Below are 20919 nucleotides of genomic sequence, written 5' to 3' on the forward strand. Positions count from 1 at the left end.
CGATAAAGGAACGGCGATATATTTCCAAGTCAGGATGGTGTGTGACTTGGAGGGGAACTTGGAGGTGGTGGTGTTCCCATGCGCCTGCTGCCCTTGTCCTTCTAGGTGGAAGAGGTCGCGGGTTTGGGAGGTGCTGCCGAAGAAGCCTTGGCGAGTTGCTGCAGTGCATCTTGCAGATGGTTGAGTAGACTAGGCCTATTTTCTCTAAAGTTTATAAGGATGAGAGGTGATCTCATTGAAATGTAAAAATTTCTTATGGGGCTTGACAGGGTAGATGCAGGGAGGATGTTTCCCCTGGCTGGGGAGTCTAGAACCAGGGGTCACAGTCTCAGAATAAGGGGGTCAGCCATTTAAAGAAAGAAAGAAGAAAGACTTGCATTTCTATAGCGCCTTTCACAACCACCGGGTGTCTCAAAGCACTTTACAGCCAATGAAGTACTTTTTGAAGTGTAACCACTGTTGTAATGTAGGAAATGCAGCAGCCAATTTGCGCACAGCAAGCTCCCACAAACAGCAATGTAATAATGACCAGATAATCTGTATTTTTGTTATGTTGATTGAGGGATAAATATTGGCCAGGACACCGGGGATAACCATCTGGCTGCTATTTAAGGACGAAAAAGGCCCTAAAACCAAAAAAAAAACAACCCCCACCACCAACCTTTTACAAACTCACTCCAGCCCCCTACAGTAATCAAGCAAACAGCAGCACCTGCTCACTCCTAGCCCCCCACCAGCGTCACCCCCCCTGGCCCCCCCACCTAGAGACTGTTACCCACTGAGCTACGGCTGACACTCTTAGGACTGAGAAATTCCTTCACTCATAGAAACATAGTGTTAGATCCGTGATTCTGAGGGTATGATGTTTTCAATAACCACACGGATGTTGTAACTTAACAATCAACAGGTATTTACTGGAGTAGGGTAGTCTCAAGACTGGGGTACAGAGGCATGCTCAAGGCTTATATACAGGTGTGGTCACTGCCGGTACTACAGTATACAGGAGCTGTAAAAGTAGTTCTCTCTTAAAGGTACATACACTACAATTCCTCCCCTTTTAGATTAGTAGTACCCATAATATTCAAATAACAATTAACACTTTAACATGTACATTAAACAACAATAGTCCATTTATAGATTCAGTCTTTGGGGCGGCTTCCTGATCCTTTCGGGATAGCGCCTTTCCTGAGGTTCTTGTTCTTGGTGTGGAGGCAATTCTGGCCCCTTTTTATCGGTTAGTTCATCGGGTTCCACGGCTACTGGTTCGGAGGTAGATGCTACCGGTGTGTCGGGTTCATCCCCAGGTACGCAAGACATGGGGTTGACTCGTTCCTGTGACGCTAAGATCTGATCAACATGGCGTCTCACAATGTTCTCCCCGACATCCACTGTGTACATTAATGGCCCCTGCCGTGTGCATATTGTTCCGGGTTGCCATTTCTCTGTTCGGTAGTCACGGGCCAAGACTGGTTGTCCTACATTGAAGCTCCTTGTCGGCTTCTCATTGATGTGCTGGAATTGTTTATCCTCAACATTTCTTCGCACATTTGGTCTAAGCAAGTCCAGATGAGATCGCAAACTTCTGTTAAAGAATATCATGGCCGGGGTCTGGTTGGTAACTGCATGTGTCGCGTTTCGGTAGGCTAATAAGAAATTGTCCATCTTATGCTGCAATGGAATTTCATCGTCGCACATGGCTTTTATCGCCTTCTTAAAGGTTTGTACGAACCTCTCAGCCAATCCATTTGTGGCTGGATGATACGGGGCGGATGTGTAATGCCTTACCCCATTCCTTCTCATAAATTTTTGAAACTCTTCGGACACAAACTGTGGTCCATTATCAGAGCAAATCTGCTCTGGCAAGCCGTTTCTGGCAAATATGGTCTGTCGGACTGCAATCGTTTTCTCTGTAGTGGTTGAGGACATTTTTATCACCTCAGGCCACTTCGAATGAGCATCCACTGCTATTAAGGACATTGAGTCCATGAATGGACCAGCAAAATCAATATGCACCCGTTGCCATGGAGAGGAGGGCCACTCCCATGGGTGTAGGGGGGCATGTGGTGGTGCATTTTGGACCTTCTGGCATCCTGAGCAGCTCTTGGTTAGGTCTTCGATTTGTTGATCGATTCCCGGCCACCACACATAAGCCCTAGCAAGGCTTTTCATTTTCACTCCCACCAGATGACCTTCATGTAGCTCATTTAGCACTCTCTCCCTTAACTTGGGTGGAATCACCACTCTGGATCCACACATCACTGTCCTCTGGCATACTGACAGCTGTTCTCTTCTGGATGAAAATGCTGGCAACAGTGAGTCGCCATGTGTTGGCCATCCCCTCACCATCAAATCATATACCCGAGACAGCGTCGGATCATTGTGGGTCTCCTTCTCTATATCCACGTTCGTTACTGGCAATCGTTCAATTATTGACGAATAAAATATCTCGATAGGGTCCACTGCTGGTGCTTCCTCCACAGTAGGCAGTGGCAGGCGCGATAGCCCATCAGCGTTTCCATGCTGTTTTGTGCCTTTATATTCTATTTCATATTGATTCGCCCCTAGAAACAGGGACCATCTTTGTAACTGTTGTGCCGTCATTACTGGAACGCCCTTCTTAGGATTAAAGATGGAGACAAGTGGTTGGTGGTCAGTCAGCAAGGTGAACTTCCGCCCATGCAGATAGTGGTTGAATTTTTTTACTCCCCATACTAGGCTGAGGGCCTCCCTGTCAATCTGGGCGTAGTTGCGCTCGGCTGAGGTTAGTGACCGAGACGCAAAGGCTACTGGCCTCTCCAACCCGTCTGGGAATTTGTGCGACAGCACCGCTCCAATACCATAGGGTGATGCATCACATGCCAAACGAATTGGTAGTGCAGTGTTGAAATGTGCCAACACCTCTTTTGATGTGATCACTTCTTTTCACTTCTGGAAAGCTCGTCTACGTTCGTCATTCCACTTCCATGGTACCCCTGTTTGCAGTAGGGTGTTCAGTGGGTGTAATACCGTGGACAAATTTGGTAAGAACTTATGGTAGTAGTTTACCAGCCCGAGGAACGACCTCAGTTGTGACACATTTTCCGGTGCTGGAGCCTTGACTACCGCCTCAATCTTTTCAGGGGACTTATGTAAACCCTCTTCATCGATGACGTGGCCATAATACGAGATCTGCTTCTGGAAAAACTCGCACTTGTGGCGATTAGCTCGTAGCCCATATTCCTTTAATCTGGTGAGCACCTTCTCCAAGTTGGCGAGGTGATCACTCTCATTTTCGCCCGTGACCAGGATGTCATCCAAATAACACTGGGTCCCTGGAATCCCTTGCAGGACTTGATCCATCGCCCTTTGCCAAATAGCCGGAGCCGATGCTACCCCGAACACCAGCCGGTTGTATTGATAAAGACCTTTATGAGTGTTAATCATAAGGTATTGTTTCGAGGCTTCTTCTACCTCCATTTGCAAGTACGCCTGGGCTAGATCAATTTTGGTGAAGCGTCTACCTCCAGATAGCGAGGCAAAAATATCACAGAATCACAGAATCACAGAAACCCCACAGCGCAGATAGAGGCCAATTCGACCCATCGAGCCTGCACCGACACATATCCCACCCGATCCCCGTAACCCCTACACCAACACATATCCCACCCTATCCCTGTAACCCCACGTATTTATTCCCCCTAACACTAAGGGTCAACTTATCATAGCCAATCAACCTAACCCGCACATCTTTGGACTGTGGGAGGAAACCGGAGCACCCGGAGAAAACCCACGCAAACACGGGGAGAATGTGCAAACTCCACACAGACAGTTGCCCGAGGCCGGATTCGAACCCGGGTCTCTGGCGCTGTGAGGCAACAGTGCTAACCACTATGCCACCGTGCTGCCCTTATGCGATCAGACCAGCTGTCGAAGCAGAGCTGGAAGGGTTGGAACGTTCAGGAGTACTGTCCAAAGTAGACTGGAGCGAGTGGAAGCGGATATTGTACCGTGTGAAGGACTGGGTTCACTGTCACCTTAAAATCCCCACAGATGCGGACGTTCTTTGGTTCCCCAGGCGTATTACTCAACGACCTCTTCATTACAGGAACGATGGATGTAGCCCACTCGCTCCAGTCTACTTTGGACAGTACTCCTGAACGTTCCAACCCTTCCAGCTCTGCTTCGACAGCTGGTCTGATTGCATAAGGCACTGGTCTGGCCTTAAGAAACTTTGGGCTTGCATTTTCCTCTATTTTAATTGTTGCTATTATGCCTTTTAGTGTTCCGAGTCCCTCCTGGAACACTTCTTGTGCGTCAGTTAGCATTTTTGATAGTTGTCCAGGTGTGACGTCGTCATCCTTTTTGGCCTCAACCTTCAGTGCCTGTATGGAATGCCAATATAATTGTATCTTCCGGATCCATTCACATCCTAGCAGTGGTGGTCCTCCATCTGGCAATACATATATATCCATTTTAGGCATTTCCTGGTCTTTATATATCACTTTCACCCTTATTTTTCCTTTGGGGTAGACTTTTTGCCCCGTGTATGTCTTCAAGACAATCTCTGTAGCTTTCAAGGGTATATGTGAAAATAGCCGCTTGTAGTCCCTTTGGTTTATGACTGTTAGGGCTGATCCTGTGTCCAATTCCATTTTCACTTGGACTCCGTCTATCTTGAGTGTAACCCAGATAGTCTGGTGATCCTCCATTTTGGTTACCTTATGTAGTTTCAGACAACCCAGCTCCTTGCTTCCGGAGTCTGTGTCACTTTACTGTTCGTCTGAACTACTGTCCATCACCTTGTGTACCTTTTTGTACTTCTCCTGTGGAGATTTCTTACTGTTGGTTTTCTTCCCAGACCTGCAGACTCTTGCTATGTGTCCTGCTTTTCCACACTGTCTGCACACTTGGTCCTTGAACCAACAATCCTTCTGGTCATGTGTTGTTCTGCCGCAGCGATAGCACTTCCCTGTTCCATAGGACGTTTCATTGGTGCCATATTCTTGTGGTCTCCGTTGTATCTCTGCAGCGCCCCTTGCGGCTGCTTTACTGCCATACTGAAAGCCTTGTCCAGCGTAAGATCCTTTTCTGATAGAATCCGTTTCTGGGTTCCTTCACTTTGCAGCCCACACACAAACTTGTCCCTTAACGTATCTGCTAGTCCCGCTCCAAACTGGCAGTGTTTCGATAGCTTGCGCAGTTCCGTTAGGTACTCAGCATTGCTTTCGTCTTTGTGTTGGTTCCTTTTATGGAACTTAAATCTTTCTGCTATCAGCAGCAGTGTGGGGTTTAAGTGGTCCTGTAGGATTTCTACTATGCTTTCGAAATTCTTGTTCACAGGCTTCTCTGGGGTTATTAGGTTTCGCAGTAACCCATAAGTTTTTGCACCCATGGTATTTAACAAAACCAGTGCTTTCCTAGCATCCGGCACTTCATTCACCCTGCAGTACACCTCAATACGTTCCACATATGTCGCCCAATCTTCGACTTCATTGTCAAACGTAGAGATACTGCCACTCTTCTGCATCCCTGGGTGTGATTTAACTGTCAAAAATGGCGTCTCCCACACTTCCCCTTCTTCTCCGCTGGCACAAAATGGCTTCTCCCGGGCTTTCCTTCCTTCCCGTGCTCGCCCTTCTTCGCCGCTGCGGCTTCTAAAAATGGCGTCTCCCGCGCTCTTCCTTCTTCTCCGCGGCTCAATGGCGTCTCCCGCGCTCTCCCTTCTTCTCCCCGCAGACACTGTTCAGCCCTTTAGCCCTGGCTGTGCTCTGCGCGTTTTTTTTTTTTTCTTTCCGTGCGCCTTTCCCGTTTCCGCTGCTCGGTCCTGAACCCGGCTGCTGCTTTACCCTCTCTCTCTCCGTTTTGTTTTTCCTCGACGCCACTCGGTTTTCAACCCCCAGCTGCACCCTGTGCGCTTCACCCTCTGTCTTATCCCGTTGATGCTGCTCGGCTTTTTCTCCGCTGTCGGTCGTCTCCAGCCGCCGCTGTCCGGGAAGGGTCTGCGCTGTACCTGTCGTCAGTCTGTTGCTGATCGTTGTGGCTGGGGAACCAAGCCCGGCTCTCCACAGCCTCCCCTGCGATGTTCACTCTCTGCCAGATGACTGGGCGGTTGCTCGTGGTCGACGCCCGTGCTTCTGGCCTCGACTTTCTTCCACCGCCCTCCTGGAGCGAATCCTCGAAGGGAAATGCAGAGTTGCAGGTAGATTCGAATCGACACTCGTCGCCACTGTTAGATCCGTGATTCTGAGAGTATGATGTTTTTCAATAACTACACGGATGCTGTAACTTAACAATCAACAGGTGTTTACTGGAGTAGGGTAGTCTCAAGACTGGGGTACAGAGGCATGCTCAAGGCTTATACGCAGGTGTGGTCACTGCTGGTACTACAGTATACAGGAGCTGTAAAAGTAGTTCTCTCTTAAAGGTACATACACTACACATAGAAACATAGAAGATAGGAGCAGGAGTAGGCCATTCGGCCCCTCGAGCCTGCTCCGCTATTCAATGAGATAATGGCTGATCATCCAAATTCAGTACCCTGTCCCTGCCTTCTCCCCATATCCCTTGATCCCTTTAGCCTTAAGAAATATATCTAACTCCTTCTTGAATATATTTAATGAATTGGCCTCAACTGCCTTCTGTGGTAGAGAATTCCACAGGTTCACCACTCTCTGGGTGAAGAAATTCCTCCTCATCTCTGTCCTAAATGGCTTACCCCTTATTTTTAGTCTGTGACCCCTGGTTCTGGACTCCCCCGCCATCGGGAACATCCTTCCTGCATCTAGTCTGTCTAGTCCTGTTAGAATTTTATAAGTTTCAATGAGATCCCCTCTCATTCTTCTAAACTCTAGTGAATATAAGCCTAATTGACCCAATCTGTCTTCATACGTCATTCCTGCCATCCCAGGGTGGTGAACCTTTGGAATTCTCTACCCCAGAGGGCTGGGGGTGCTCAGCCGTTGAGTATATTCAAGACAGAGATCAATAGATTTTTGGATACTAGGTGAACCAAGGGATATGGAGATAGTGGGGGAAGGTGGGGTTGAATGGCGGAGCAGGCTCGAGGGGCCGAATGGCCGACTCCTGCTCCTATTTCTTATGTTCTTATGTCCTCCTGGTGTCTTGGCCAACATTCGTCCCGGAACCAGCTGCACCGATTTAAAAAAAAGAACTAACATTCATCTCATTGCTCTTCGTGAGATCTTGCTTGGCTGATGTTTTTGCCTGAATTCTAAATTCCCAGTTGTACAGCTATTAGCTGTGGCCCAGTTGGTAGCACTCTTGCCTCTGAGTCAGAAGGCCCATGGGTTCAAGTTCCCACTTCCAGAGACTTGTGGGCAAAAATCATCCTGATACTCCCAGTGTGGTGCTGAGGGAGTGCTGCACTGTCGGAGGTGCCGTCTTTCGGATGAGACGTTAAACCGAAGCCCCGTCTGCTCTCTCGGGTGGATGTAAAAGATCCCATGGCGATATTTCGAAGAAGAGCAGGTGAATTATTCCCAGTATCTTGACCCAATAGCTATTCCTCAACTAACATCACTGGGACAGATTCTCTGATCATTATCACATTGCTGTTTGTGAGAAATTGCCTGCGGCGATGCCTACATTTCAAAAAGTACTTAATTGGCTGTAAAGCACTTTGGGACATCCTGAGGTTGTGAACTGTGCTGTAGGAATGCAAGTCTGTCATTCTTATTTTCAAAGTAATTCACTGTACCTGTTTCTGGTGATGTGATACAAAAGAAAATATTTGAACAGGGTCCTTCACAAACTCAGCTTTACAGCCAATAAAGTTCTTTTATTTTTGGAAGTGTAGTGTAGGAAACGCGGCAGCCAATTTGTGCACAGCAAGCTCCCACCAACAGCAAGGCCGTAGTGACCAGAATGTTTCAGTGATATTGGCTGAGGGATAAATATTTGCTAGGACACCAGAGAGAAGTCTCCTACTCTTCTTCGAAACAGTGCCGTGGGACATAAGAACATAAGAAATAGGAGCAGGAATAGGCCACTCGGCCCCTCGAGCCTGCTCCGCCATCCAATAAGATCATGGCTGATCCTGGGCTCAAGGCCACTTCCCTCCCCCCGCCCCCCATAACCCTTTACTCCCTTATCTTGCAAAAATCTGTCAATCTCCACTTTAAATGTATTTAATGGCTCAGCCTCCACGGCCCTCTGGGGCAGAGAATTCCACAGATTTACGACCCTCTGAGAGAAGCAATTCCTCCTCATCTCAGTTCTAAAAGGGTGACCCTTTATTCTGAGACTGTGCCTCCGAGTTCTAGATTTCCCCACGAGGGGAAACATCCTCTCTGCATCTACACTGTCGAGCCCCCTCAGTATCTTATATGTTTCAATAAGATCACCTATCAGCAGCAGCGGCGGCAGTGCGGACCTGGGAGGAGCGGCGAGGCAGTGGCGGTACCAACTCAGCACTGGCAGAATTTTCAAAGAGTGATGTCAGAAATCAAAAGTGACGTCGGCACAAGGGGAGGAAGCTGATTGAGGCCAGTGTCGGGAGCGGAGACAAGATCAAGAGTGGAGCATAGTCTACGACCTAATAACATCTCAGCAGGAGAGAGTCCTGTGGTGGATTGAGGTGTTATTCTGTAGCTGAATAGAACCCGTGACACTTTGGCTGCTAAACTCCCTTCTGCACTTTTTTTCATCATCTCCTTAAATGTTTGTACGGCTCTCTCTGCAAGTCCATTCGAGGACGGATGATATGGCGCCGAGGTCACCTGCACTATGACATTTTTTCTCAAGAACTCTTTTGTCTCTGTACTCACAAAACAAGTGGCATTGTCACTCACCACGATCTCCGGTAGAAACATAGAAACATAGAAGATAGGAGCAGGATTAGGCCATTCGGCCCTTCGAGCCTGCTGCGCCATTCAATGAGATCATGGCTGATCATCCAAATTCAGTACCCTGTCCCTGCCTTCTCCCCATATCCCTTGATCCCTTTAGCCTTAAGAAATATATCCAACTCTTTTTTGAATATATTTAATGAACTGGCCTCCACCGCCCTCTGTGGCAGAGAATTCCACAGGTTCACCACTCTCTGGGTGAAGAAATTCCTCCTCATTTCAGTCCTAAATGGCTTACCCCTTATCCTTAGACTATGATTCCTGGTTCTGGACTCCCCGGCCTTCATAAACATCCTTCCTGCATCTAGTCTGTCCAGGCCTGACAGAATTTTATAGGTTTCGATGAGATCCCTCTCAATCTTCTAAACTCCAGTGAGTATAAGCCCAATCGACACAATCTCTCCTCATACGTCATTCCTGCCATCCCAGGTATCAGCCTGGTGAATCTTCGCTGCACTCCTTCCATGGCAAGAACATCCTTCCTCAGGTAAGGCGACAAAAACTGCACACAGTACTCAAGGTGCGGTCTCACCAAGGCCCTGTACAACTGTAGCAAGACATCCTTGTTCCTGTACTCGAACCCTCTTGCTATGAAGGCCAACATACCATTTGCCTTCTTAACTGCCTGCTGCAACTGCATGCTTACCTTCAGCGACTGGTGTACAAGAACACCCAGGTCTCTTTGCACTTCCCCTTCTCCCAATCTATTGCCATTCAAATAATAATCTGCCTTCCTGTTTTTGCCAACAAAGTGGATAACCTCACATTTATCCACATTATAGTGCATTTGCCATGTTTCTGCCCAATCACCCAATCTGTCCAGATCGTACTGGAGTTTCACGACATCCTCCTCACAGCTTACCCTCCCACCCAGCTTTGTGTCATCTGCAAATTTGGAGATATTACATCCAATTCCCTCGTCCAGATCATTAATATATATTGTGAATAGCTGGGGTCCTAGGACCGGTCCTTGCGGTACCCCACTAGTCACTGCCTGCCACTCGGAAAATGACCCGTTTATTCCAACTCTTTGCTTTCTGTCCGCCAACCAGTTCTCTATCCAAGTCAATACCTTGCCCCCAATCCCATGTGCCTTAATTTTGCACGCTAATCTCTTATGTGGGACCTTATCGAAAGCCTTCTGAAAGTCCAAATACACCACATCCACTGGTTCTCCCTTATCTATTTTACCAGTTACATCCTCAAAAAATTCCAGTAGATTAGTCAAGCATGATTTACCTTTTGTAAATCCACTTGACTTTGTCCGATCCTGTCACTGCTTACCAAGTGCTCTGCTATTACATCTTTTGTAATAGATTCTAGCATTTTCCCCACTACTGATGTCAGGCTTACCGGTCTATAATTCCCCACTTTTTCTCGACCACCTTTTTTGAATAGTGGGGTAACATTAGCTACCCTCCAATCCATGGGTACTGTTCCAGAGTCTATCAAGTTCTGGAAGATGACCAGTAATGCATCTACTATTTCCAGGGCCACTTCCTTAAGTACCCTGGGATGTAGATTATCAGGCCCTGGGGATTTATCGGCCTTTAGTCCCATCAATTTTCCTAACACCATTTCCCTACAAATACTGATTTTTTTCAGTTCCACCCTTTCATCAGGCCCTATGTTCCCCGGCATCTCTGGGAGGTTATTTGTGTCCTCCTTTTTGAAGACAGAACCAAAGTATGAATTTAGTTGGTCTGCCATTTCTTTGTTTCCCATTATAAATTCCCCTGATTCTGACTGTAAGGGACCTACACTTGACTTCACCAATCTTTTTCTCTTCACATATCTATAAAAGCTTTTACAGTCAGTTTTTATGTTCCACGCTAGCTTACTCTCATATTCTATTTTCCCTTTCTTAATTAATCCCTTTGTCCTCCTTTGTTGACTCCTAAACTGCTCCCAATCCTCAGGATTATTGCTTTTTCTGGCCAATTTATATGTCGTCTCCTTGGATCTTATGCTATCCCTAATTTCCCATGTTAGCCACGGTTGAGTCACCTTTTTTGTTTTATTTTTATGCCAAACTGGGATGAACAAATTCTGTAGCTCATCCATTCGGTCTTTGAATGTTTGCCATTGATTACTGAAGCTCCGATGCAGGCAGTCTATAATAGTAGTGGCGGAAGCAGAATTTACAGGATAAACATCCATCCATTTGGAATGTGCATCAATGATTATGAGGAACATCTTCCCCATGAATGGACCCGCATAATCTAAGTGCATTCTTCTCCATGGTTTATCCGGCCACTCCCAGGGGTGGAGAGGGGCCGCTGCTGGTGCCTTCCGGTGTTCCTGACAAGTGCTGCATGTTTTGACTAGATTTTCTATCTCCTCATCTAGCTTTGGCCACCACAAGTAACTCCTAGCCAAGGCTTTCATACGCGAGGCCCCAGGATGACACTGATGTAGTTGCTCTAGGATAGACTGTCATGCTGGCTGTGGAATAATCACTCGTGCTCCCCACAACACGCAACCATCCTGCACACTCAGCTCTGTTTTCCTGACACTGTAGGGTGTGAAGTCAGCCCCTTCCGGATGCTGTGGCCATCCCCTCACCACATATTCTTGAACTCTAGACAGTACTGGATCTTTACCTGTCCATGTTCTTACTTGCTCTGCAGTCACAAGTGCCGTGTCAGTGTCCTCCAACATCAAAACTGTCCTCTGGAGCTGCACGGATAGGTGTGCCTGGCAGTGGAAGACATTCAAGGCATTTGTGTTCCCATGGTACTTGCCCGCCTTGTAGACGATGACATACTCATATGCCCTCAACGTAACTGCCCACCTCTGGATCTGGGGTGACACCATCTGTGGAACTGCTTTCATTTCATTGAAAAGAGAGAGAAGAGGTTTATGATCGGTGCATATGGTGAACTTCCTGCCATATATGTACTTGTGGAACCTCTGTAACCCAAACATTACTGCTAACCCCTCTTTGTCTAACTGGGAATAGTTTTTTTCCGCTGGCGTTAGAGTTCGGGACATGAACCCTATTGGTCTTTCAGTTCCATCTTCCATGCAGTGTGAAAGAACTGCCCCCACCCCATAAGGTGAAGCGTCACAAGAGAGAATGATGTCTTTCTCTGCATTGTAGTGAACCAGCACATCCGACGACAGCATCAGTTTCTTGGACTGTTCAAATGAAACCCCCTGCTCCTCTCCCCACTGCCACTGTGTCTCCTTGTGCAGTAGTTTGAGAAGAGGCGCTAACACAGTTGACAAGTTTGGTAAAAACCTGCTATAATAGTTCAGCAGTCCCAGGTAAGCTTTTAACTCAGCCACATTTGTAGGAGCAGGGGCGTCCTGCAGTGCTTGTACCTTCTCCTTGAGTGAATGGAGCCCGGTGGTATCCACTCTGTGTCCCAGGAACACTGCCTCATTCCCCATGAAAGTGCACTTACTCCTCTTGAGCCGTAACCCTGCCCTCTCCAATCTCTGTAGTACCTCTCTCAGAGTGCTCAGATGCTCCTGGTCGGTTCTTCCCGTCACCAGAATGTCATCCAGATAGATGGAAACATGTGGAATCCCTTGCAGTACACCTTCGATTGTCCTCTGGAAGATAGCTGGACTAGATGAGACACCAAACGGTAAGCGGTTATATGTAAACAAGCACTTGAGTGTATTTATGGTGACATACTTCTTTGATTCGTCATCCAGTGTAATCTGCAAGTAGGCATGACTCATATCCAACTTTGTGAATTTCTTTCCTCCAGCCAGGTTTGCAAAGAGATCCTCTGTTTTGGGAATCGGATACTGCTCTAGTTTGGACACCCGATTGACTGTCAATTTATAGTCTCCACAGAGTCTTACCGAATTGTCCGGTTTTAAAACAGGTACTATGGGAGCTGCCCATTCCGAACATTTCACTGGCTCCAGTATGTTCTCTCTCAAGAGACGGTCAAGCTCAGCCTCTACCTTTGGCTTCATGGCATAAGGCACAGGTCGTTGTTTAAAAAACCTTGGCGGTGCCTCCTTGTCTACATAAATCTTAGCTGGGGGGCCATTAAATGTGCCAAGTTCCTTCTTGAACACATTCTCATGCTCACTCAACACTTCTTGCAAAGCCAACTGTTTGCCCACATCTATTTGATGTACTGCTCCCCAGTCTATTTTAAGTTCTTTTATCCAGCCCCGACCTAACAGGTTTGGTCCGGTACCTGATACTATAACTACAGGTAGCTGTTCCACTATGTCCCTGTGTTGCACAGTTACATGAGCTGTACCTAATGTCGCTACTCGTTCACTTGTATATGTTTTAAGATGCAGGGAGCAAGGCTTTAACTCTGGAACTTTTGCACGGTTCCACAATTTTGAGTACTCTGCCTTGTTCATCATTATGGTCACGCTGCACCCTGTATCCACTTCAAAGTTCACCTTAGAGTCATTTACTGTCAGTTGCAATGTGATAGGAGCCACTTTTGGAATGTTCTCTAACATGCTATACATTATGAACATGTCCTCTTCTACCTCAGCTTCCCCGCTGATGTGGTGTGCTCCATGTTTTTTCACTTCTCTCCCTTGGTTTTGCTGTCCTCCCCTTTTGGTTTGGATTCCTCCACAGGTGATTTCGCCCTGCAAGCTCGTTTTATGTGTCCTTGTTTCCCACACTTGTAGCACTTTTCCTCCAGAAACCGGCATTCACTCGCCAGGTGATCGCCCTTGCATCTATAACATGCCTTCACATGCTCATGTTGTGGTTTCTGACGCATGTTCAACTTGTGCACAACAACCTGATCTGCAACTTGCGTAGCATTAGCTCTGTCTGAACCCTGTATTTCATTTACATCTCGGTTCGCCGTCTCTATGGCTTGAGCAAGTTCCAATGCTTTTTCATAATTAAGCCCAGTCTCGGATAATAATCTACGCTGCATTCGGTCGTCCATAATTCCGCAAACTTGCCTATCTCGCAACATTTCCTTCAGGTTGCTCCCATAATTGCAATCTTGTGCAAATTTACGCAACACCGCTACATAGTCCATTACACTCTCTTCCTCTTTCCTGTTCCTTGAATTAAACTTGAACCACTGTACAATCTCACTAGGCTTAGGGTTGAAATGTTCTTTTAGCAAAGCCACTAATTCAACAAAAGATTTGTCTCCAGGTTTTTTAGGACTGAGCAGATTCTTCATCAAACTGTAGGTTTGGCTTCCCACTGAACTAAGCAGAATGGCTTTCCTTTTTCCGGCATCATTTATTTCATTTGCTTTGAAAAAATAACCCAACATTTCACAGTATTCCTCCCAGGTTTGTGCTTGACTATCAAAAGCGGAAACCGTTCCTACCATGGCAGCCATGCTCTCTTCCAGCTGGTAGCTAACCGTAGCTCATAATTTTGTGAGAACATAATAAGAACATAAGAAATAGGAGCAGGAGTAGGCCAATCGGCCCCTCGAGCCTGCTCCGCCATTCAATAAGATCATGGCTGATCTGATCCTAACCGCCAATCCACTATCACAGAACCATCTCCTGAATCTAACAGAATTAGACACACGAAATAGGAGCAGGATCAGGCTACATGGCCCCTGGGCCCGCTCCGCTACCCACCGGGCCATGACCGATCTGAACCTAGTCTCATGTCCAAATTCCTGCCCACTCCCCGTAACCCTTAATTCCCTTTACTTCTAGGAAACTGTCTATTTCTGTTTTAAATTTATGTAATGATGTAGCTTCTACGGCTTTTGGGGGCAGCATATTCCATGGACCTACCACCCTCTGAGTGAAGTAGTTCCTCCTCATCTCAGTTTTGAAAGAGCAGCCCCTTATTCTAAGACTATGCCCCCTAGTTCTAGTTTCACCCATCATCGGGAACATCCTCCCCGCATCCACCCGATCCAACCCCTTCACAATCTTATATGTTTCAATAAGATCGCCTCTCATTCTTCTGAACTCCAATGAGTAGAGTCCCAATCTACTCAACCTCTCCTCATATGTCCATCCCCTCATCCCCAGGATTAACTGAGTGAACCTTCTTTGTACTGACTTGAGAGCAAGTATGTCCTTTCTTAAGTATGGACACCAAAACTGTACGCAGTATTCCAGGTGCGGTCTCACCAATACCTTGTACAACTGAAGCAATACCTCCCTATTTTTATATTCTATCCCCCTCGCAATGAAAGCCAACATTCCATTGGCCTTCTTAATCACTTGCTGCACCTGCATACTAACCTTTTGAGTTTCGTGCACCAGGACCCCCAGATCCCTTTGTACTTCAGTACTTTCCAGTTTCTTGCCATTAAGATAATAACTTGCTCTACGATTTTTCCTGCCAAAGTGCATAACCTCACACTTTCCAGTATTGTATTCCATCTGCCAAATCTCTACCCACTTACTTAGCCTGTCTATGTCCCCTTGCAGGTTTTTTATGTCCTCCTCACTCACTACTTTCCCTCCCATCTTAGTATCATCTGCAAACTTTGATATGTTACACTCGGTCCTCTCCTCCAAATCGTTAATATAGATTGTAAAGAGTTGGGGACCCAGCACTGACCACTGCAAAACACCACTAGTTACTGATTGCCAGTCTGAGAATGAACCATTTATCCCAACTCTCTGCCTTCTGTTAGATAGCCAATCCTCTATCCATGCCAGAATATTACCCCCAATCCCGTGATTCTTTATCTTAAGCAATAATCTTTTGTGTGGCACCTTGTCAAATGCCTTTTGGAAGTCTAAATACACTACGTCCACTGCTTCCCCTTTATCCTCCCTATATGTTACTTCCTCAAAGAACTCCAGCAAATTTGTCAAACATGACTTCCCCTTCATAAAACCATGCTGACTTTGTCCTATTAAATTATGATTATCCAAATGTCCTGTTACTGTCTCCTTAATAATGGACTCCAATATTTTACCTACCACAGATGTTAGGCTAACCGGTCTATAGTTTCCAGCCTTCTGTCTACTGCCCTTTTTAAATAAGGGTGTTACATTAGCAGTTTTCCAGTCTGCCGGGACCTTTGCTGAGTCCATGGAGTTTTGGAAAATTATTACCAATGCATCCACAATCCCTACCGCCACTTCCCTCAAGACCCTAGGACGTAAGCCATCAGGTCCAGGTGATTTATCCGCCTTGAGTCCCATTATTTTACCTAGTACCACTTCCTTAGTGATTTTGATCGTATTTAGCTCCCCCCCCCCTTTAGCCCCCTGTTTGTCCAGTGTTGGGATATTCTTAGTGTCTTCTACTGTAAAGACTGATATAAAATATTCATTCAGTGTTTTTGCCATCTCCATATTTCCCACCATTAATTTCCCGGTCTCATCCTCTAAGGGACCAACATTTACTTTAGCCACCCTTTTTCTTTTTATATAACTATAAAAACCCTTACTATCTGTTTTTATATTTTTTGCTAATTTACTTTCATAATCTATCTTCCCTTTCTTAATCAATCTTTTTGTTATTTTTTGCTGTCTTTTAAAGTTTTCCCAATCCTCTATCCTCCCACTAGATTTGGCTACCTTATATGCCCTTGTTTTTAGTCGAATACTATCCTTAATTTCTTTACTTAACCACGGATGGCTGTCTTTTCTTTTGCACCCTTTCCTTCTCAGTGGAATATATATTTTTTGGAAGTTGTAAAATAACTCCTTAAATGTACACCACTGATCATGTATCGTCTTACCCTTTAATCTATTTTCCCAATCCACTCTACTCAATCCGCTCTCATACCTTCATAGTCTCCTTTAGAGTCATAGGGCTAGATTTTCAGTTGCTTGCGCCAGCAGTTAGCGCCTTAAGAGAAGTGATTTTCGGGCGCTATTCGTGTAGCGCCCGGGCGCAGCGCAGTTTGCGCCCCGCCCCAAATTAAGTTGGAGGAGGAGGAGGAGGAGGAGGAGGAGGGGAGGAGGAGGAGGAGGAGGAGGAGGAGGAGGAGGAGGAGGAGGAGGAGGAAATGTGGTGGCCGGAAACATAAATACACCGTTCACAACAACACACTGGATACTTCCACACAACACATGCAGAGTGCCTTTTATAGGAGTGCCCTTTAATTAGCGCTCCCCAGGGTGTGTTGCGTTCCATTTTACAAACGCTCTGGACGCCAGCCGCACAATGGGGCGGTCCAACTGAAGTTTGGATTCGGGGCGGCCAAAGGGCGTTGCACGAGGATGTGACGTCATTTTCTGCGCGCGCATCCGGGCGGCCGCTAAACTTTGCGCCGGCGCTAACGGGCAACTTAATTTGGGGCGGGGCGCAAACTGCGCTGCGCCCAGGCGCTACACGCATAGCGCCCGAAAATCACTTCTCTTAAGGCGCTAACTGCTGGCGCAAGCAACTGAAAATCTAGCCCATAGAGTCATAGGCCGAGAAATTGAGTTTGCGCTGTGCCAGGGCTTTAGCGCCGGAAGTTAGCGCCGGCGCTAAGTCCCTTTGCGCGCGCCAAAAATTCAGTAGCGCCGCGCCCAAACGGCTGCCGGCGCTACTGAAGGGTTTTAGCGCCTGAAAACTGGCGCAACGCGCCGCATTGCGGCGCTATTCCGGCGCTGCGGTGCCCGCTGCGGTGCGGCAGGCTCGGGAAGTGCAGGCCTCCTCCTTCCGTTAAGGAGGAGCTGCCTGCACCCGGCCGCGGCCCGCGCAAATCTCTTAAAAAATGAGCCCGGCACCTCGGACAAGTGCCGGGCTTGCATCTGTTCCGGGGGGGGGGCGGGGGAGAAGTCCGGGGAGGGAGCTGCGGGCAGGTGGCCGGCGGGAAAGCGGCCGGCCGCCGCGCCTCCTTAAAGCACCGGCGCAGACTCCGGCAACACTCGTTTGCCGGAGTCTTAGTTGCGGCTGCCACTGGCGAGGCGGCCGCAACTGAATTTCGGCTTGGGGCCGGGTTACCACGGCAACCGGGATGCTGCGCACACCGATGACGTCATCGGTGCCGGCGCAACGCTACCGGTCTACCGCCGCGGAAGGGCCCCAGGCAATTTAGGAACTGGCGGCAATTCCAGCGCTAGGCCCTCTAGCGCCGCAAAATCGGTGCTAAGGGCACTGAATTTCTAGGCCATAGAGTTTTACAGCACAGAAAGAGGCCCTTCGGCCCATCGTGTCTGCGCCGCCCATCCATCCCTGTCCAGTCTAATCCCATTTTCCAGCATTTGGTCCATAGCCTTGTATGCAATGGCATTTCAAGTGCTCATCCAAATGCTTCTTGAATGTTGTGAGGGTTCCTGCCTCTACCACCCTTTCAGGCATTGAGTTCCACATTCCAACCACCCTCTGGGTGAAAAAGTTCCTCCTCAAATCCCCTCTAAATCTCCTGCCCCTTACCCTGAATCTATGCCCCCTTGTTATTGATCCCCCTACTAAGGGGAAAAGTTCCTCTTTGTCTACCCTATCTATGCCCCTCATCATTTTGTACACCTCAATCAGGTCCCCCCTCAGCCTTCTTTGCTCCAAGGAAAACAACCCCAGCCTGTCCAGCCTCTCTTCATAGCTGAGGCGCTCCATCCCAGGTAACATCCTGGTGAATCTTCTCTGCACCCTCTCCAAAGCAATCACATCCTTCCTATAGTGAGGCGACCAGAACTGCACACAGTACTCCAGCTGTGGCCTCACCAGCGTTTTGTACAGCTCCATCATAACCTCCCTGCTCTTATATTCTATGCCTCGGCTAATGAAGGCAAGTATCCCATATGCCTTTTTAACCACCTTATCTACCTGTTCCGCTGCCTTCAGGGATCTATGTACATGTACACCAAGGTCCCTCTGACCCTCTGTACTTCCTAGGGTCCTACCACTCATTGTGTATTCCCTTGCCTTATTTGTCCGTCCAAAATGCATCACCTCGCACTTTTCAGGGTTAAATTCCATTTGCCACTTTTCCGCCCATCTGACCAACCCGTTTATATCGTCCTGTAGCCTGAGGCTTTCCTCCTCACAATTTACCACCCCACCAATTTTCGTGTTATTCAAGCTTAGCATGCTTGTTTGAGATCCAACCTTCTCACCCTCTAATTGAATATGGAATTCAACCATGTTATGGTCACTCATTCCAAGAGGATCCTTTACTAGGACATTTTTAATTAATCCTGTCTCGTTACACAGGACCAGATCTAAGGTTGCTTGCCCCCTGGTCGGTTCAGTTACATACTGCTCAAGAAACCCATCCCTAATACACTCAATGAACTCATCCTCAAGGCAGCCCTGCCCAATTTGATTTGTCCAATTAATATGACAGTTAAAATCCCCCATAATTATAGATGTTCCCTTATTACAAGCCTCAACTATTTCCTGATTGATGCTCCGTCCAACAGAGTTGCCACTGTTCGGAGGCCTATAGACTACGCCCACTCGTGTTTTTTTCCCCTTATTATTCCTTACCTCCACCCAAACTGTTTCATTATCCTGATCTTTTGACCCAATATCATTTCTCTGTTTAAACGTCCTGGCAGACTTTTCTTCTTTATCCAGGGTCCTTCGTTACCTCATCGCCAAATGTGATAAATCCATGTCGTGAGACAAGGACGCGAAGAGGTGATATCATAGAATTAACACGAGTACTTTATTAACAAAGTAACAAACATCATGCCTGCATCCTGGCATTTCACCTTTGCTGACCTTGACAGGAAGCAAAACTCTGACATTAGGAGGAAGTAAACCTCTGACCTTAGCAGCAGCATTGGCTACAGCACCACCTGGTGGATAACCTTAATCATAACATCCCAGATTACTATAGTAAGCTTGCAGGTGCAGCAGGCGGCTAAGAAGGCAAATGGTATGTTGGCCTTCATAGCGAGAGGGTTCGAGTACAGGAGCAAGGATGTCTTGCTGCAGTTGTACAGGGCCTTGGTGAGACCACACCTTGAGTATTGTGTGTAGTTTTGGTCGCCTTATCTGAGGAAGGATGTTCTTGCCATGGAGAGAGTGCAGCGAAGATTCACCAGGCTGATACCTGGGATGGCAGGAATGATGTATGAGGAGAAATTGGGTCAATTAGGCTTATGTTTGCTAGAGTTTAGAAGAATGAGAGGGGATCTCATTGAAACTTAAAAAATTCTAACAGGGCTAGACAGACTAGATGTAGGAAGGATGTTCCCGATGGCGGGGGGGTCCTGAACCAGGGGTCACAGTCTATAGATAAGGGGTAAGCCATTTAGGACTGAGATAAGGAGGAACTTCTTCACCCAGAGAGTGGTGAACCTGTGGAATTCTCTACCACAGAAGGCAGTTGAGGCCAATTCATTAAATATATTGAAGAAGGAGTTGGATATATTTCTTGAGGCTAAAGGGATCAAGGGATATGGGGAGAAAGCAGGGACAGGGTACTGAATTTGGATGATCAGCCATGATCTCATTAAATGGTGGAGCGGGCTCGAGGGGCCGAATGGCCTACTCCTGCTCCTATCTTCTATGTTTCTATGTTGCAGCTGCCGAAGCCCCAAGCTCTGGAATTTCCTCCCTACACATCTCTGCCTCTCCACCTCTCGCATTTCTCCTTTAAGACGTTTTATAAAAGCTACCTCTTTGACCAAGCTGTTGGTCGGCGGTCCTAATATCGCCTTAGGCCAGCCTTGGCTCAGTGGGCAGCACTCTCGCCTTGGAGTCAGAAGGCTTGTGGGTTCAAATCCCTACTCCAGAAACTTGAGCATAAAAATCTAGGCTGAGACTCCAGTGCAGTGCTGAGGGAGTGCGGCCCAGTCGGAGGTGCCATTTTTCGGATGAGATGTTAGACCGAGACCCCGTCTGCTCGCTCAGGTGGACAAGAAAGACCCCACGGCACTATTCGAAGAAGAGCAGGCGAGGTGTCCTAAGGCCAATATTTTATCCCTCAATCTGTATCACTGAAACAGTTTATCTGGTTATTCTCACTTTGCTGTTTGTGGGAGCTTGCTGTGTGCAAATTGGCTGCTGCGTTTCCTACATTATAACAGTGTACTCCACTTCAAAAGGAAATTTAATGCAGAAAAGTGTGAAGTGATACATTTTGTTACAAGAATGAGGAGAGGAAATATAAACTAAATGGTACAATCCTAAAGGTGGTGCATGAACAGAGAGACCTGGGGGTATATGTGCACAAATTGTTGAAGGTTGCAGGGCAGGTTGAGAAAGCAGTTAAAAAAGCTTACGGGATCCTGGGCTTCA

Source organism: Somniosus microcephalus, chromosome 1 (assembly GCF_052327205.1).
Source record: "Somniosus microcephalus isolate GS21.2 chromosome 1, FLI_Smic_1.0, whole genome shotgun sequence".
Classification (NCBI taxonomy): Eukaryota; Metazoa; Chordata; class Chondrichthyes; order Squaliformes; family Somniosidae; genus Somniosus; species Somniosus microcephalus.